General features: G+C 40.4%; 1 protein-coding gene across 2 annotated transcripts in view; it reads right to left on the reverse strand.

Annotated features, from left to right (window-relative positions):
• The window catches only part of LOC137535911 (peroxisomal leader peptide-processing protease-like), a 177,438-nt gene that overhangs the window by 90,260 nt on the left and 69,925 nt on the right, over nucleotides 1–17,253 (reverse strand). Inside the window, exon 5 of one of the 2 annotated variants that reach the window (XM_068257787.1) lies at nucleotides 10,454–10,759. The exons of the other annotated variant lie outside the window; for it this stretch is intronic. The gene's annotated coding sequence lies outside the window, so the exon portion shown is untranslated. Of the gene's footprint in view, nucleotides 1–10,453; nucleotides 10,760–17,253 lie in introns of those variants that run through there. 2 annotated transcript variants of the gene reach the window in all.

Genomic DNA, 17,253 nt, shown 5'->3' on the forward strand with positions numbered 1-17,253 from the left:
ACTCCAGAAATATGGAGGAGGGACAACACTGAGTGGGACTCCAAGTAAAAAAAAAAAAAAAAAAAGTCTCACATGTAAACATAAAAAGTCTCACAAGCAAAAAGTTTTTTGTATAATTATATACAGTTCTGTCATTTTCTAAAAAGCAGGAACCTTGGCAGGAGGATTAATAACCAGTGCACCTTTGGCAGATTGTGTGAACAAGGCATGGTTGGTGGAGGGGCTATCTTCTCTCCTTAGGCAGATATGATGGCATATTCAGTAGGCCCATGCCCAAAATATTTACTGGACTGGGAGTCTCAGCTGTGGACCAATTGTACTGATCAACAATAGTCTGTGATGTTTAAGACTCACCAAATCCTAAAATCCTCAACCACATCCCAAGCTCAGAATGCTACTACCAGGCTGAGTACCTCAGTAAGAAAGGGTGACTTCTAATACAGACTGGTGAATTAAGACTCAGTTGAGTCTTAGGATCTGGTGAGTCTTGTCTGATTGAGCAGAATAGTTTTCTGCACCTTTTTGCATCTTATTCTTATCTGCAATGCATATAGGTATCTTTTAAAAAGAAGGAAGCCCATTTATGGGAATTGTGACCAGTGCCTATGTTTAGTAGAGGAAGGAAAGTAGTTTTCATTATTTTGAACAATGTGGACATCTCCTGAGCACGGCTGCTGGCACCTTGCTAAAGACTGAACATTACCACTGCGCTGGTATGCCTAGGAGCCCACAATATTTATAATCAGGTGGTGCGTGTTCTATTATAATAAATCTGCATATACAATACTATACAAGACCGCGTTACACCTTTGATAATAGCTCTACAGCTAAATATAACAGTTCCATGTACACAATGTGCCACCAGCACTAATAGTTTACATACAGTATGTCTTCAAGTTTCACAGTGAATAATCCACAATCGCTTCAGTGTCAATTTCCAATTCCACAGAAATTCCGATTTCCGCCAATACCGATTACCGATTCTGCGGATTTCAGATTAGTTTCCGATTTCAGAGATGGGTTTTCCGAGTAGTGTTTTGTTTTTTTGTTTTTTTTGGGGGGGTGGTCTCTTTTTTTGAATTCTCTGATTGTCAAAATACTTCCGAGTTGACTCTGCATTCTCTGTGATTGGGCTAAAATGACCGAGTTGTGGTAATGCAGTATTTCTACAGAAATCAAAATTTCGAGTTTCGGATTTCAGATTTCTGAGTAGTGTTTTTTGTAACTTTTTGCATTTTCTGATTGGCCAAAAACTTCCGAGTTGTTTCTGCATTCTCTGATTGGTCCAATGCTTCAGAGTTCTCTGACTGGGCTAAAATTACAGAGTTGCTGTAATGCAGTATTTTCACAGAAATCCGATTTCAGAGTTCCATTTTCTGATTCGGAAATTTCAATTCCACGAAATCCGAATCAGCATCCCTAGACTGACTACACCTCCTCCACACCCGCGAGACTGGGCTCTAGCCCTTATCGTATGACCCTCTGCCAGTTGGGTCAAATGCGCTTTTGGGATGCTCACAGGCAATCCCCAGCCTTTAATGATCCACTGTTCACTCTAAGCTGTTTGCTCTTCACAAAGATTGCACCTCAAAATAAAAGCACCTCAAAATAAAAGCACAAGGCTCCCATAGCGTAAAACCATCCGGAAATATATTAAAAAGTTAAAAGTGCACACTCACAGCCCGATGCACTGCACTTCAACTCAACAAGGCACACCTGGACAGAAGTTTGAACTCACAACTCCCAGTCCTATTAGGACAAATACTGATCCTGGATTTTCAAAACAGTACAAGTGATGCAGTGCACAAAATAGCCTAAGGAAACACAATAGAGACCCCACTTACACAAACTGCTGATTCTAGTGACGCTTATTGGCAGTGAAAAACAATTTTTAGCGATATTTGCCACACAAAATATATTGAAGATTCTACTAACCTGCTGTAGCCTAACTTCCTTTGGAGGTCTCAAAACAAAAAATCCACTGAAGTTCCCACTCAAACAGATTGACAGAAAAAGCTCATATTAGATATTTTTTTCGGATAATTGCTGTTTGGATACTTGTGACTTTCAGTACAAGAATTATCTGACCAAATACTTTTGGTATGCATTTATATACATTATAAAGCCTTATAGAAATGAAGGATGGATCCCAGCCAAGACTGCTGGTTGGTGCTGTATTTACTGAAAGCCTAGAATTTGCTGAAAGCCTAGCATTGATGTAAAATTGATGATTTTATTGCAGACTTTATTGTGGTTGTTTATTAAAACGTTTTACAGTATTAACTGTTTTTGGTGCAGGTATAAACTTTTTGTATGGTCTTTGTCTCACGAAGGGGATGAGAGTTTAACCCAGGCATGGGCAAACTTGGCCCTCCAGCTGTTACGGAACTACAAGTCCCACAATGCAATAGCCTTTATGAGTCATGACTGTGGCTGTCAGACTCCTGCAATGCATTGTGGGACTTCCGTAACAGCTGGAGGGACAAGTTTGCCCATGCCTGGTTTAACCCCTTATATACCTTTTGCAGCCTGTGTAGATGCTCATTATCACTTTTCGCGCTACAACTTTAACTGTATTTCTATACATTGAGTTTTTCCTGAACAATCCTGGGAATTGGAGAACTAAAACGGACTTGCGATAGTCATTTTACATCAGATATACATCAGATTTTCTATTGTGTAAAAAGAAATCGAGTAGCCAGCATCATCATCGATAAAAAAAGTGTTATCAGTTCTTGGTTACAATCCAAAAAGTGACAGAATGATCTCACTTATATTGCAAGGGAAACCATTCAACATTACAGTAATTCAAGTTTATGCTCCAACAAATGAAGCTGATGAGAAGGAAGTGGAATAATTTTATGATGATTATCAATAGCTACTGGACTCAACACCCAAAGAAAGACATTACATACAACGTGGGTGACTGGAATGCTAAATTTGGCAGCAAACTTACAGAGGTTCAAGATTTATAGAGTAGCGCTCAAATCTGGTTTTAGACTCCACAGGCATTATGATGTCATAAATTCTTGGAAAAACAGCAGTCAACTACCTCTGAAATGCATAACACGCCGTGCTCCCCCATAAAGGTAACAATTCACCAGATACAGAGACCTCCACGGTCTATCTGCACTTGCGGGGTGTATGGCCACCCCTTGCTTCTCAGGCAATCTCCGTCTGCACCCCTCCCAGCGGCAAATCCAGGATTTCCAAGGGGGGGGGGGGGGATTCCTGAAAGCGGCGTGTGGGTGTGACCAAAACATGGTGTGGGTGGAGCCAAATACTAGCAGTTTCTAGGCTAGATTGCACCCAAGGTGAGGGCGTAAAATGCGCCCCCCAACGTGGAGACAGGTATAGGTGACCGCAGTATAGGTAGCCAGCTATAGGTCGCCCGCCCCCCCCACCAGTATAGGTAGCCCATATAGTTGCCCCGAGTATAGGTTAGATAGGTATATGTCCGCAGTATAGATTAGATAGGTATATGTCCCCCAGTATAGATTAGATAAGTATGTGCCCCCCAGTATAGATTAGATAGGTATATGTCCCCCAGTATAGATTAGATAGGTATATGTCCCCCAGTATAGTTTAGATAGGTATATGTCCCCCAGTATAGATTAGATAAGTATATGCCCAGTATAGATTAGATAGGTATATGCCCCCCAGTATAGATTAGATAGGTATATGCCCCCCAGTATAATTAGATAGGTATATGTCCCCCAGTATAGATTAGATAGGTATATGCTCAGTATAGATTAGATAGGTATATGCCCCCCAGTATAGATTAGATAGGTATATGCCCCCAGTATAGATTAGATAGGTATATGTCCCCCAGTATAGATTAGATAGGTATATGCTCAGTATAGATTAGATAGGTATATGCCCCCAGTATAGATTAGATAGGTAAATGTCCCCCAGTATAGATTAGATAGGTATATGTCCCCCAGTATAAGTTAGATAGGTATATGCCCAATATAGATTAGATAGGTAAATGTCCCCCAGTATAAATTATATAGGTATATGCCCAGTATAGATTAGATATGTCCAGTATACGTAGCCAGTATTTTTACGCTATTTGGAGCCTTTTTACTTAGTACGACGGAAGAGCTCTGTAAGCCGGTCAGGAGCAGATTTCATTGGCTCCTGACTGCGTGATGACTGAGTCAATCCCATTGGCTCGCATTGGTGGACAGGGTAAGAAGCCAATCAAAGCGGCTCCCGACTAGTGCACAGAGCTCTGCCATCATAGCAACAGCAGAGAGAGGGACTTGCGGTGATCGGAGAGCAGCGGGTCTGAGTGGCAATTAATCGGTAAGCACAATTTTGTGGTACCAGCGGTCTCTGGTGCTTAAAGAGAATCTGTACTCTAAAATTCTTACAATAAAAAGCAAACCATTCTATTCCTTATGTTCTCCTGGGCCCCTCTGTGCTGTTTCTGCCACTCCCTGCTGCAATCCTGGTTTGTAATTAACAGTTTTAGGCAGTGTTTACAACAAAAGACTGGCTTCTAACCAGAGTATCATAGGCTGAGAACTAGCTTACTGTGTGACTCATACAGAGCTTGGAGGGGGTGTGTAAAGCTTCTGCCAATGACAAGCAGTGCTGCACATTCCACACATTCCAGCCTCAGCCCGACAGACACGACAGAGGAAAGGAGATACGATTTATTACAGAGACAGTGCAAGTAGGAAAGGCTGCAGTAAGACAGACCACATTAGAACAGTAATAGGAACTTATAGGACAGAAGAAATAAGGCTCAAAATTTTGTTACAGAGTCTCTTTAAGGGGCCAGAGACTGCTGGTATGGAAGGGGCTGAGCAAAATACAAAATGAAAACAACAAGGTTTTATTTATTTAGTGGCTGAATAGTAGTAGCAGGCATAATAATCAGGAACAGGAAGTTTATCAGTTCAAAAATAGATACCACATACTTTGGTAGTTTTAAAACAAAAACAAAGCTTAACTATATAAACCAAGAACAAAATCTGGAAAACCTAGAAATTATTAATATTAAACTTGGAATATAATTATAAGATATTGCAATCCAAAATAAAATCCATGTAGAGTTCTAAGAAACAGAATTGCTTCTGCCAAATCCTCTTTTAGAGTCTTGGAGGCTCTTAACCACTCAAGCCCGAAGGGTTATTTATTTTTTGCATCTGAGCAACTTTCACCTCCCATTCATTTGTCAATAACTTTTCTTGTTTTTTTTTTCCACTACCAATTAGGCTTTCTTTGGGTGGTATGTTTTGCTAAGAATTAATTTATTCTAAATTCATTTTAACAGGAATATTCAGAAAGAAATGGAAAAAAAAGATTATTATTTCTCAGTTTTTGGCCATTATAGTTTGAAATTAATACATGCTACCGTAATTAAAACCAACGTATTTTATTTGCCCATTTGTCCTGCTTATTACACCATTTAAATTATGTCCCTATCACAATGTATGGTGCCAATATTTTATTTGGAAATAAAGGTGCCTTTTTTAATTTGCGTCCATCACTATTTACAAGCCCATAATTTAAAAAATCCTGTACTATAATCTCCCTGTGTCGCTGAGTCCAGCTGTCCCCGTGTCCCTGTTATTTGCCTACTGTGCATGTACGCAGTACGGACAGCTGGACGGGACCAGGGAGTGGGGTGGGCTGGCGCGCGACTGTTGCGGGCGCGCGCTCGACTGGCGGCATCAGGAAAAGGACCTAGAGCCTGTTTTTAAACGGGCTTGGGTCTACTTGTTATATTAATATACTCCTTTGACATGCATATTTAACCACTTTACCCCCGCCCGTACGAATTTCTCCGTTCCTTTTCCATCCTTTAACCCCAGGGACGGAGAAATCCGTACTTTCCGCGCTCCCGCCGCTGCCCACGCTCCCGCTCGTAAACCCGCCCCCCTGCTCGCCTGGAGATCAATGAATGGGAAAATCCATTCCCGTCCATTGATCTAAGCCCCCACAATGATCCGCTGCTCTCCGATGAGCAGCGCGATCATTGTGAAAAAAAAAAACACTTACCCAGCCTCCTACTACTTCCTCCAAGAGTCCGGAAGGACGCTTGGAGGTCGCATTAAGCAAAAAGTTACTGTGGCCATCTTATGGCCAAATAGTAAAACTACACCCTAAACATTTTTCACATACAAATAAATTACTTTTACACAAAAAATTAACTCATTACCTCCCACACTCCAAATTTTTTTTTCTGTAATTAAAAAAAAATGAAAAAATTTACAATAAAAAAAAATGCATAAATAGTTACCTTAGGGACTGAACTTTTTAAATATTTATGTCAGGAGGGTACAACACTGTTACTTTATAAACTATGGGCTTGTAATTAGGGATGGACACAAAACTGAAGAAAATGCACCTTTATTTCCAAATAAAATATTGGCGCCAAACATTGTGATAGGGACATAATTTAAACGGTTTTATAACCGAGACAAAAGGGCAAATACATTTCATGGGTTTTAATTACAGTAGCATGCATTATTTAAAAACTATAATGGCCGAAAACTGAAAAATAATGCATTTTTTCCCCACATTTTTCCTATTTTCCCATTAAAACACATCTAGAATAAAATAATTCTTGGCATAATGTCCCACCTAAAGAAAGCCTAATTGGTGGTGGAAAAAACAAGATATAGTTCGTTTAATTGTGATAAGTAATGATAAAGTTAGACGAATGAATGGAAATAGCGCTGAAAGGTGAAAATTGCTCTGGTGGTCAGGGGGTAAAACCCCTCAGTGGTGAAGTGGTTAAAAAGTTCAGACCCTTAGGTAACCATTTCTGTTTTTTCTTTTTTTTTTTATTGTAATTATTTTTATTAAACATTTTATTTGGGTAATTTTTGGTGTGGGAGGTAAACAGCTAATTTTAAAAGTAAAATAATGTATTTGTTTAATTTAAAAAAAAAAAAAAAAAAAGAGATGTGGGTGTAGTTTTACTATTTGGCCACAAGATGGTCACAGTCAAAAAATCCTGGAAGCGTGATTGTACGCTTCTAGGAAGTATTAGGCTGTCGGCTTTTCTGCGGAAGGCTTCGATCAGTGAATGGGATCTATAATCTCATTCATTGATCGCTGGGCTAACGGCCGGTGGCCGCGGGAGTGCACGCAGCCCAACTGGACGAGAATGTTCGTCCAGTTGGGCTTAAGTGGTTAAACCGTTAAAGGAATGGTCAGGCAAAAAAACAAAAACAAAAAAAAAAATTTGTTTCACTTACCTGGGGCTTTTACCAGCCCCATGCAGCCATCCTGTGCCCTCGTAGTCACTCACTGCTGCTCCAGTCACCATTCCAGCTAGTTTCATTTTTGCCAGGCCGCATTGCATCCATTCCCGCTAGTTCAGGAACATTAACACATACATTTTTTTAGCGTTAGCGGTGCTTTGCGAAAACATTTTAGCGTTGCACCGATAAAAAATTTTCGCATTGCACTGCTAAAGCTATAAAAGGATGGCTGCATAAGGCTGATAGAAGCCTCAGGTAAGCGAAACTTTTTTTTTTTGCCTGACAATTAATTTAAATCTGACGATTATTATTAGAACTGAAAATAATCTTTCAACACTGACTTGGGTGGGTGGCATTGCTGTTACAATTCTAGCCACATCACTAATGATCCCTAGATAAAGAAGGATGGCTTTTTCTACAGTCAGTTTTGATAAGCAATCAAACTTTTCAACTTCTTTTAGTTCTAAACTGCTGGAATTTCTTAATTTGGACATTTACTGGTTCTTCAACACAAATGTGAGGTCGCTTTCCTTTTGAAATTTTCATTTTTTCCAAGAAGGAATCAAAAAGTATAATTCTTCATTTGAAGAGGATGCGCCCGAGTTACCAAGGCATAGAACTTCATCCTGTGGAGATATATTTTAGGTAGTAATCCCTTCATGTCAACTGCTACATCATAGAGTGCCTTTTCCCATGTAGCAGTCTGGTCACTGTTCAACAAAATTCAGGCTCATTGGATCAACATAAATAGCTGCTAACAAGATTTCATTTTCCAGCAAAAGACTCTTTTCTTCATTGACTACGCAATTCCATCACCTATTAACCCTCCACTTTTGTTCAGGCAATGCATCGGGCTCTTCTGCTCCAAGAAGAATTTACCGGGGGTTAGATAGTCACATTTTAACCTCTTGGTGACAGTAAAGGGGTGAAAAAGATTTGCCAGCGCTTTTGTGTCCACTGGCTTTCAGTTAATGCAACATTTTCATTGTTAATGCAACATTTTCAAGTTCTTCTAGAAAGTCTGTAAGTTCAACCAAACGTCAAACTGCACCATCAAATAAGTGCTTAACCAACGGATTTGATCCAAAATGGCTCATTTTCAAAATTGCGTCTGTTTTAGGGGCCCGTTACAAGTTACTTGCCGTAATTTGCCAGAGTAGCTGCATGGTGATCTTTCCATCCCTCCCTTCCCTTCCGTCCCATCCCTTCCATCCATCCCTTATAGCAAGTTGCAGAGTATGAACAGCACATCGCATACGTTGAATAGTAGAAAGCTTCAATGAGTCTTCAACAATGTTATCCAAAATGTCAGTATTATCTTCAGTTTCTCCAATATTTTCAGAGTGGTCTTCTTCCAAGTCTAATATCGGTTTGTCACTTCCTTCATCTTCTCAATTGTGCTCAACATATTAGAAGTTAGCATTATCTGTCGCAAAACAGAATCTGTTCCTTTTTCAAAATCTTCTAGAACACCCTGCACTAACTTTTGAAGATAGTCACTGGTGTGATGTGCCTAGGTGTCCTTTAATCCCAAGGTCTGTGTTATTTTTTTTGTTATTTTCATCCACAAACCTAACATTAATAGTGAAAAAAATTGACTGACGTGTGTATGCATCCATTTTAAAGAATACCAGAGGCGAAAGGCTCTGGTAAAAACTGAAGCTGCACTGGGTAGGGGGCAATAATCAAATACTCCACTGCACCTCCCATTCCCCTCGTCCCCCGCCACTCTTCTCTGGTCAGTCCCATTCTCCTGGGTGACTTTAAACCCTGACATACTGCGCATGCGTGGAACAGTGTGTCCAGGTTTGGAGTCACCGAAGTTTGTTCTGCTCCCCTGTGGCTACGAAGTGATATGACAGGACAGGAGTGTCCTCATTCCTGCATCCCAGCGTCCGATTAGAGACGCAGGGGGGAGCGAGCGCGATCCTATCCTGTGACATCCCTCGGCGCAACCAGAGTGCTCAAAATTTCGAACATTTGCAATACTCTCACATCTTAGCAAGGTAATGCTAAACATTCTACAACTCAGACTGCAGCAATATATGGACTGAGAACTGCAAGCCGGTCATAGAAGTGGGAGAGAAACAAGGGACCATATTGCCAACATTTGATGAATAACAGCAAGGGAATTCCAGAAGAATGTTTACTTTTGGTTTGTTGACTATTCAAAAGCTTTTGACTGTGTGTAGATCATGATAGACTGTGGCAGATTCTCATGAAAATCGGGATACCAGGTCATCTCATATGCCTTTTGAGGAATTTATATGCAAATCAAGAAGCTTCAGTTACAGTACAACATAGTATGGAATAACAGACTGGTTCACAATTGGTAAATGAGTGTTACATAGTTACATAGTTATTTGGGTTGAAAAAGACATACGTCCATCGAGTTCAACCAGAGAACAAAGTACAACACCAGCCTGCTCCCTCACATATCCCTGTTGATCCAGAGGAAGGCCAAAAACCCTTACAAGGCATGGTCCAATTAGCCCCAAAAGGGAAAAAATCCTTCCAGACTCCAGATGGCAATCAGATAAAATCCCTGGATCAACATCATTGGGCATTACCTAGTAATTGTAGCCATGGATATCTTTCAACGCAAGGAAAGCATCTAAGCCCCCTTTAAATGCAGTTATAGAATTTGCCATAACTACTTCCTGTGGCAATGCATTCCACATCTTAATCACTCTTACTGTAAAGAACCCTTTCCTAAATAAATGGCTAAAACGTTTTTCCTCCATGCGCAGATCATGTACTCTAGTTCTTTGAGAAGGCCTAGGGACAAAAAGCTCATCCGCCAAGCTTTTATATTGCCCTCTGATGTATTTATACATGTTAATTAAATTCCCTCTAAGGCGTCTTTTCTCTAAAATAAATAAACCCAGTTTATCTAAAGTTTCTTGGTAAGTGAGACCTTCCATCCCACGTATCAATTTGGCTGCTCGTCTCTGCACCTGCTCTAAAACTGCAATATCTTTCCTGTAATGTGGTGCCCAGAACTAAATTCCATATTCCAGATGTGGCCTTACTAGAGAGTTAAACAGGGGCAAGATTATGCTAGCATCTCAATTTTTGATTTCCCTTTTAATGCATCCTAAAATTTTGTTAGCTTTAGCTGCAGCGTCTTGGCATTGAGTATGATTATTTAACTGCTGGTAAGAAGAAAACGGATTCCGGAACTCCAGTTGCATAGATATTTTATTTAAGCACGATCAGGCTTACAACAGATTACAAAAGTGCCAGTGCCGACAGCTGTTTCGCGTGACCTCACGCCTCCTCAGGACACCAAGGCTCCAAGATTTTTTAACTTGTTGTCGATGAGTACTCCTAAGTCCTTCTCCACGTTTGATGTCCCCAACTGTATCCCATTTATTTTGTATGGTGCTAGATTATTGGTACGACCAAAATGCATGACTTTACATTTTTCAACATTGAATTTCATTTATGTGCCCATATAGCCATACTATCCAGATCCTGTTGCAAAATGTCCCCATCTTCCTGAGAGTTGATGATTCTGCACAATTTTGTATCATCTGCAAAAATAGCAACATTGCTTACTACTGCATCTACTAGGACATTAATAAATAAATTTAAGAGCAATGGACCCAGTACAGACCCCCATGGGACCCCACTGCTAACAGTCACCCATTTTGAGTATGACCCATTGATCACAACTCTTTGTTTTCTGTCCATTAGCCAGTTCCTCATCCATGCACACAGACTCTTCCCCAGTCCTTGCATCCTCAACTTTTGCACCAGACTTGTGTGGAACAGTGTCGAAGGCCTTTGCAAAGTCCAAGTATATCACATCTACAGCATTCCCAATATCCACATTAGCATTCACTACCTCATAAAAGCTGAGCATGTTAGTCAAACAGGACCTGTCTTTAGTAAACAGATGTTGATGCTGAGAAATAAGATTATTTTCTACTATGAAGTCATGTATAGTATCTCTTAGTAACCCCTCAAATAGTTTGCATACAATTGATGTTAAGCTTACAGGTCTATAATTTCCTGAACCTGATTTTTTGCCCTTCTTATATAATGGGAAAACGTGGGCTGTACGCCAATCCACTGGGACTCTGCCAGTTTAATGAGAGTCACAAAAGATAATATAAAAGAGTTCATCTATAACTGAACTTAATTCCCTTAGGACCCGAGGATGCATGCAATCCGGGCCAGGTGCTGTGTCTATTTTTAAATTTATTTAGTCTTGCCTTCACTTCTTCCTGCGTTAAGTATTTAATATTACAGTTGTAAGATTGAAACTCTTCTGCATCTGTAATTTGCAACATTGAGGTTTCCCTTGTGAAGACAGAAGCAAAGAAAGCATTTAATAACTCTGCCCTACCTTGGTCATCCACCATTGAGTTCCCACCCTTATCCTTTAGGAGTCCAATACAGTCAACCTTTTTTTTTTTTGTAAAACTTCTTTGGGTTAGATTTGATATCCCTAGCAATTTGATTTTCAGCTTCAATCTTTGCCAGCCTAATTTCTGTTTTACAACTTTTATTGCACTCATTATAATTGCTTAATGCAGCCTCGGTCCCCTCCTGTTTTAGGACCTTATAGGCATTCTTTTTCCCCTTCATTTTATCTCTCACCTTTCTATTCATCCATAGAGGCCTTTTTTTTTTATTCCTAGACATTTTGTTTCCATATGAGATATAATATTGATCGAGAATAAGTTTAAAAGCTTGCCATTTCCCTTCAGTGTCCTCCCCTTGTAGTACAATATCCTAGTTCACCAAACTTAGTGCCTGCCTGAGTTGATTGAACTTTGCTTTTCTAAAATTCATAGTTTTAGTGGTACCGCTGCCCCGCGGCCTATCAGTCACCACATCAAACGTTATCCTGGGATCACTATTTTCCAAATTTGATACATTATCTGTGACAAGGTTGAATACTGTCTCCTTAACTTGTATGCCGAATATGAAAAATAGAAAACTGGCCTGGAAGAGAGTCACATGCTGGAATTAAAATAGCTGGCAAGAATATAAACAATCTGAGATATGTTGATGATACCACTGATGGCTGAAACTGAGGAAACAGTTTAGAGCCTAATCATGAATGGCAAACAAAAAAGTGAAAAAGCTGGTCTACTGCTTAAAGGGAACCCAAGGTGAGAGGGATAGGGAGTCTGCCATCTTTATTTCCTTGTAAACCATGCCAGTTGCCTGGTAGCCCTGTAGATTTTCTGGCATAAGTGTGTGAATCAAAACCCTGGAACAAGCATATGGTTAATACAGTAAAACCTGAGCCAACTGTGTCAGGAGTAACTGATCTGCGGCATGCTTGTTCGGGGTCAGGTTAAAAAAAGGACTGCCAAGGAACTGGTAATGTTTAAAAGGAAATCAATATGGCAGCTTCCATGTATCTCTCGCTTAGGGTTTCCTTTAACATGTACAGTGGGATGCGAACTTTTGGGCAACCTTGTTAAACGTCATGATTTTCCTGTATAAATCGTTGGTTGTTACGATACAAAATGTCAGTTAAATATATCATATAGGAGACACACACAGTGATATTTGAGAAGTGAAATAAAGTTTATTAGATTTACAGAAAGTGTGCAATAATTATTTAAACAAAATTAGGCAGGTTGCGTAAAAAAGTGGGATCAGCGCATCACCAGGCCGCCACCGATTGGCCTCAACTCAGATGCGCTGGGCCCCCCCAGAGACTGCAAACGCACCTTGAACCAAACAGAAGCTCTGCATATACACCAAAAGCAAAACTGTTAAGTGGGAGCAGCTGGCCGGAAATAAATTAAAACATAGTAAAGAGCTGAGCAGCGCTACTTAAAAACAGATGAATGCTTACCTGCAAAAGTGTGCAAGCCCCACTAATGGGATAAAATACACACTGAGCACACACATGACCTGTCTACCGCTTGGAGGATGTTGGTTTCCTCTAACAGCTTGCATGCAACTTGTTAGGTACTCGTCCCTCCCACTGTCGTAGAAGTCTTTCCTCCATGGGAGGGGACCTAACACTAACTAAATTATACCTATGCATATGCATAGCCTGGGCGCGCTACCAAGTAAAATTGAAAATTGCGTAAAAAAGTGGGATCAGCGCATCACCAGGCCGCCGCCACCGATTGGCCTCAACTCAGAGTTGAGGCCAATCGGTGGCGGCCTGGTGATGCGCTGATCCCACTTTTTTACGCAATTTTCAATTTTACTTGGTAGCGCGCCCAGGCTATGCATATGCATAGGTATAATTTAGTTAGTGTTAGGTCCCCTCCCATGGAGGAAAGACTTCTACGACAGTGGGAGGGACGAGTACCTAACAAGTTGCATGCAAGCTGTTAGAGGAAACCAACATCCTCCAAGCGGTAGACAGGTCATGTGTGTGCTCAGTGTGTATTTTATCCCATTAGTGGGGCTTGCACACTTTTGCAGGTAAGCATTCATCTGTTTTTAAGTAGCGCTGCTCAGCTCTTTACTATAAAATTAGGCAGGTGCATAAATTGGGGCACCACAAAATAAGAAATGCAATTAATATTTAGTAGTTTTTGGCAGAAATTACAGCCTGTAAACGCTTCCTGTAGGTTCCAATGAGAGTCTGGATTTTGGTCGAAGGTATTTTAGATCATTCCTCTTTACAAAACATCCCTAGTTCATTCAGGTTGGATGGCTTCCGAGCATGAACAGCTCTCTTTAACTCACACCACAGATTTTCAATTATATTCAGGTCTGGTGACTGAGATGGCCATTCCAGAATGTTGTATTTGTTCCTCTGAATGAATGCCTTACTGGATTTTGAGCAGTGTTTGGATTTTGAGCAGTGTTTAGGGTCGTTGTCTTGTTGAAAGATCCAGCCCCGATGCAGCTTCAGCTTTGTCACAGATTCCTGGACATTGGTCTCAAGAATCTGCTGATACTGAGTGGAATCCATGCGTCCCTCAACTTTGACAAGATTCCCAGTCCCTGCACTGGCCACACAGCATGATGGAACCACCACCATAATTTACTGAATGTAGCAGGTGCTTTTCTTGGAATGTTGTGTTATTTTTCTTCCATCCATAAAGCCCCTTGTTATGCCCAAATAACTCAATTTTAGTTTCATCAGTCCACAGCACCTTATTCCAAAATTTATTTGGCTTGTCCAAATGTGCTTTAGCTTACCTCAAGCAGCTCTGTTTGTGCTGTGGGCGGAGAAAAGGCTTCCTCTGCATCACTCTCACATACAGCATCTCCTTGTGTAAAGAGCGCCGAATGGTGGAATGATGCACAGTGACTCCATCTGCAGCAAGATGATGTTGTAGGTCTTTGGTGCTGGTCTATGGGTTGACTGACTGTTCTCACCATTAATCGCTTCTGTCTATACGAGATTTTTCTTGGTCTGCCACTTCAAGCCTTAACTTGAACTGAGCCTGTTGTCTTCCATTTCCTCAATATGTTCCTAACTGTGGAAACAGATGGCTAAAAATCTCTGAGACAGCCTTCTGTATCCTTTCCCTAAAACATGATGGTGAACAATTTTTGTCTTCAGGTCATTTGAGAGTTGTTTTGAGACCCCCATGTTGCTACTCTTCAGCGAAAATTAAAAGTGGAGGGAAACTTACAATTGTCCCCCTTAAATACTCTCTCATAATTGGATTCACCTGTGCATGTATGTCATGGGTCACTAAGCTTAATTCCAATAATTAGTTCTAAAGGTTTTGGAATCAATAAAATGGCAACATTTGTGGCAATAATGGCCAAATTTATGCACCTGTCTAATTTTAAACAATTATTGCGCACTCTCTGTAAATCCAATAAATTTCATTTCACTTTTCAAATATCACTGTGTGTCTCCTACAGGATATATTTAAACTGACATTTTTTATCATAAAAACCAACGATTTATACAGGAAAATCATGATGATTAACAAGGTTGCCCAAACTTTCGCATCCCACTGTAGAAAACTAAACAGTTATGTAATCTGCTCCAGTTAACAATCCACACCTTTCCCCTCCATCAGTTCCTTCCACAAGGCCCTAAATCAATTACTATTATCCATAATTAACACTTTTTGGTTTCACAGGGTTGAACTTCTCAGTGGGTCTTAGCTCATACACAAATAATATCACCATCTAAACACACTAACCTTTAACTTTACCTTCTTCCACAGTCCCTCCATATGACTGTAAAGAACAATTCAATTGTGACTAATGAGAAGTATTTTGCGGTTTGCCTCTAGTAGCTACAGTTGAGGCCAAAATTATTAGCCCCCTTATGAAATTAGACAACACTCTTGATTTTGCCATGAAAATGGCCATTAAAGAGACACTGAAGTGAAAAAAAAATATGATATAATGAATTGGTTGTGTACTATGAATAATTACTAGAAGATTAGCAGCAAAGAAAATATTCTCATACTTTTATTTTCAGGTGTATAGTGTTTTTTCTAACATTGCATTATTCTATAATATGTGCAGATTACACAACACTCAGCATTCAAAATGAGTCTTTCAGAGCAGTCTGTGAAGTAATGACATCTCCTCTGGCAGAGGAAAAGTAAATAGTCCAGGAACAGTTGAGATAATAAAAGTCAGATAACAGCCCTCTCCACGACTAACTTAGTCGGAGAGCTTAATGGCTTGTTTGCATAGAGATAACAACTGGAGTTTCTCAACTCTTCCTGTACTGGAAACAATTACACTGATGTATCTGATCTTAATGTACTACACATACAAATCATAATATCATAATTTTTTTTTCGCTTCAGTGTCTCTTTAACAAGTGTTTTTTTTTAATGTGTAGTTGTTTCCAAAATAACAATGTCCACTAAGTTTAATTAGAACATTTTTTTCATGTATACCGAATTGAGACACGAAAGGGCAAAAATGAAAAAATGAGACATTCAAAACTATTGCCGCCCCCCCCCCCCCCCCCTCTTACTAGATTGGCACAGATCTCCTGAGGGATTTTATCCCATTATTCCATTGCAAACTGTTCTAGTTAGTCCAAACCATATGGTTTCCGGACAAGGACATTCACTTTGAGCACCCAGCCACAGATTCTCAATAGGATTGAGGTCTGGGTTCCGTGTGCGCCACTTTAGGATCTTGTTTTGGTATCCCCGAGAACCTGTTGGACTAATTTTGATATATGCTTTGGGTTTTTGTCTTGCTGGAAGACCCAGAGACGACCTAAGCGTAGACTACGAGCAGATTGCTGCATATTCTCCCTAAAAATGTCAATGTTTTGTTTTCATGATGCCATGCACCAAATCAAGAATCCCTGTGCCTGAGACTGCAAAACAACCACAGCATGATGCTCCCACTGTAACTGTAGGAACTGTGTTCTTAGGGTTGAAGGACTCTCCCTCTCTTTTTGTTCCTTGAAACAACTCCAGAAGAGGCCAGTCAGCAACAATGAACTTGGCAGATGTCCGGGGCTCCTTGTTGATATTTCTATTTTCATCCCCGCAGTTTTAGAAATCTTGTATTTACGGCCATGTTAAGGTCTTACAGAATTTGTCTCCTTGTAAGTGGCAACTATGCAATGTACAGCAGCTCTAAACACTGTAAATCGCTTGAAAATGGCAGTGTAGCCTTCCCCCTTATCACAAGCCTCTGCTGTCTTCTTTCTGAGTTCCAGACTGATTTCCTTTGTCTCTGGCATGGCAAGGATCACAGGGGCTATGGTGATTGAAATAAAAGTCAGCCAATGGTGATGGAGATTAAGAGCACCTCCCAGGGTATAGAATAGAGGTGGGTCACGTGGGCAAACACTGAATGACAGGGTTGAGAAAGGGAGGAGGATCACGATGATTGAAAGAGCAGCCAGCCAATGGGAGTTATAAGTGAAGAGAACATCACAAGTGTGGAGGGAGGAGGTCACCTACTTCAATCACCATAGCCCCAGTGATCCTCCTCCTCCCCTTGGAATGATGGTTGAATCATGTCATATAAAAAGGGGGATCTTGAGTGATATAATGAACATGATTGAGGATACTGACATGACACCCTGTAAAGGGTGACCTGGGAATATCTCCAGAGCATTTTCAGACCTTTGTGGTCTAACCATCTGGTG

The sequence above is a fragment of the Hyperolius riggenbachi genome, chromosome 10 (genome assembly GCF_040937935.1).
Source record: "Hyperolius riggenbachi isolate aHypRig1 chromosome 10, aHypRig1.pri, whole genome shotgun sequence".
Lineage (NCBI taxonomy): Eukaryota > Metazoa > Chordata > Amphibia > Anura > Hyperoliidae > Hyperolius > Hyperolius riggenbachi.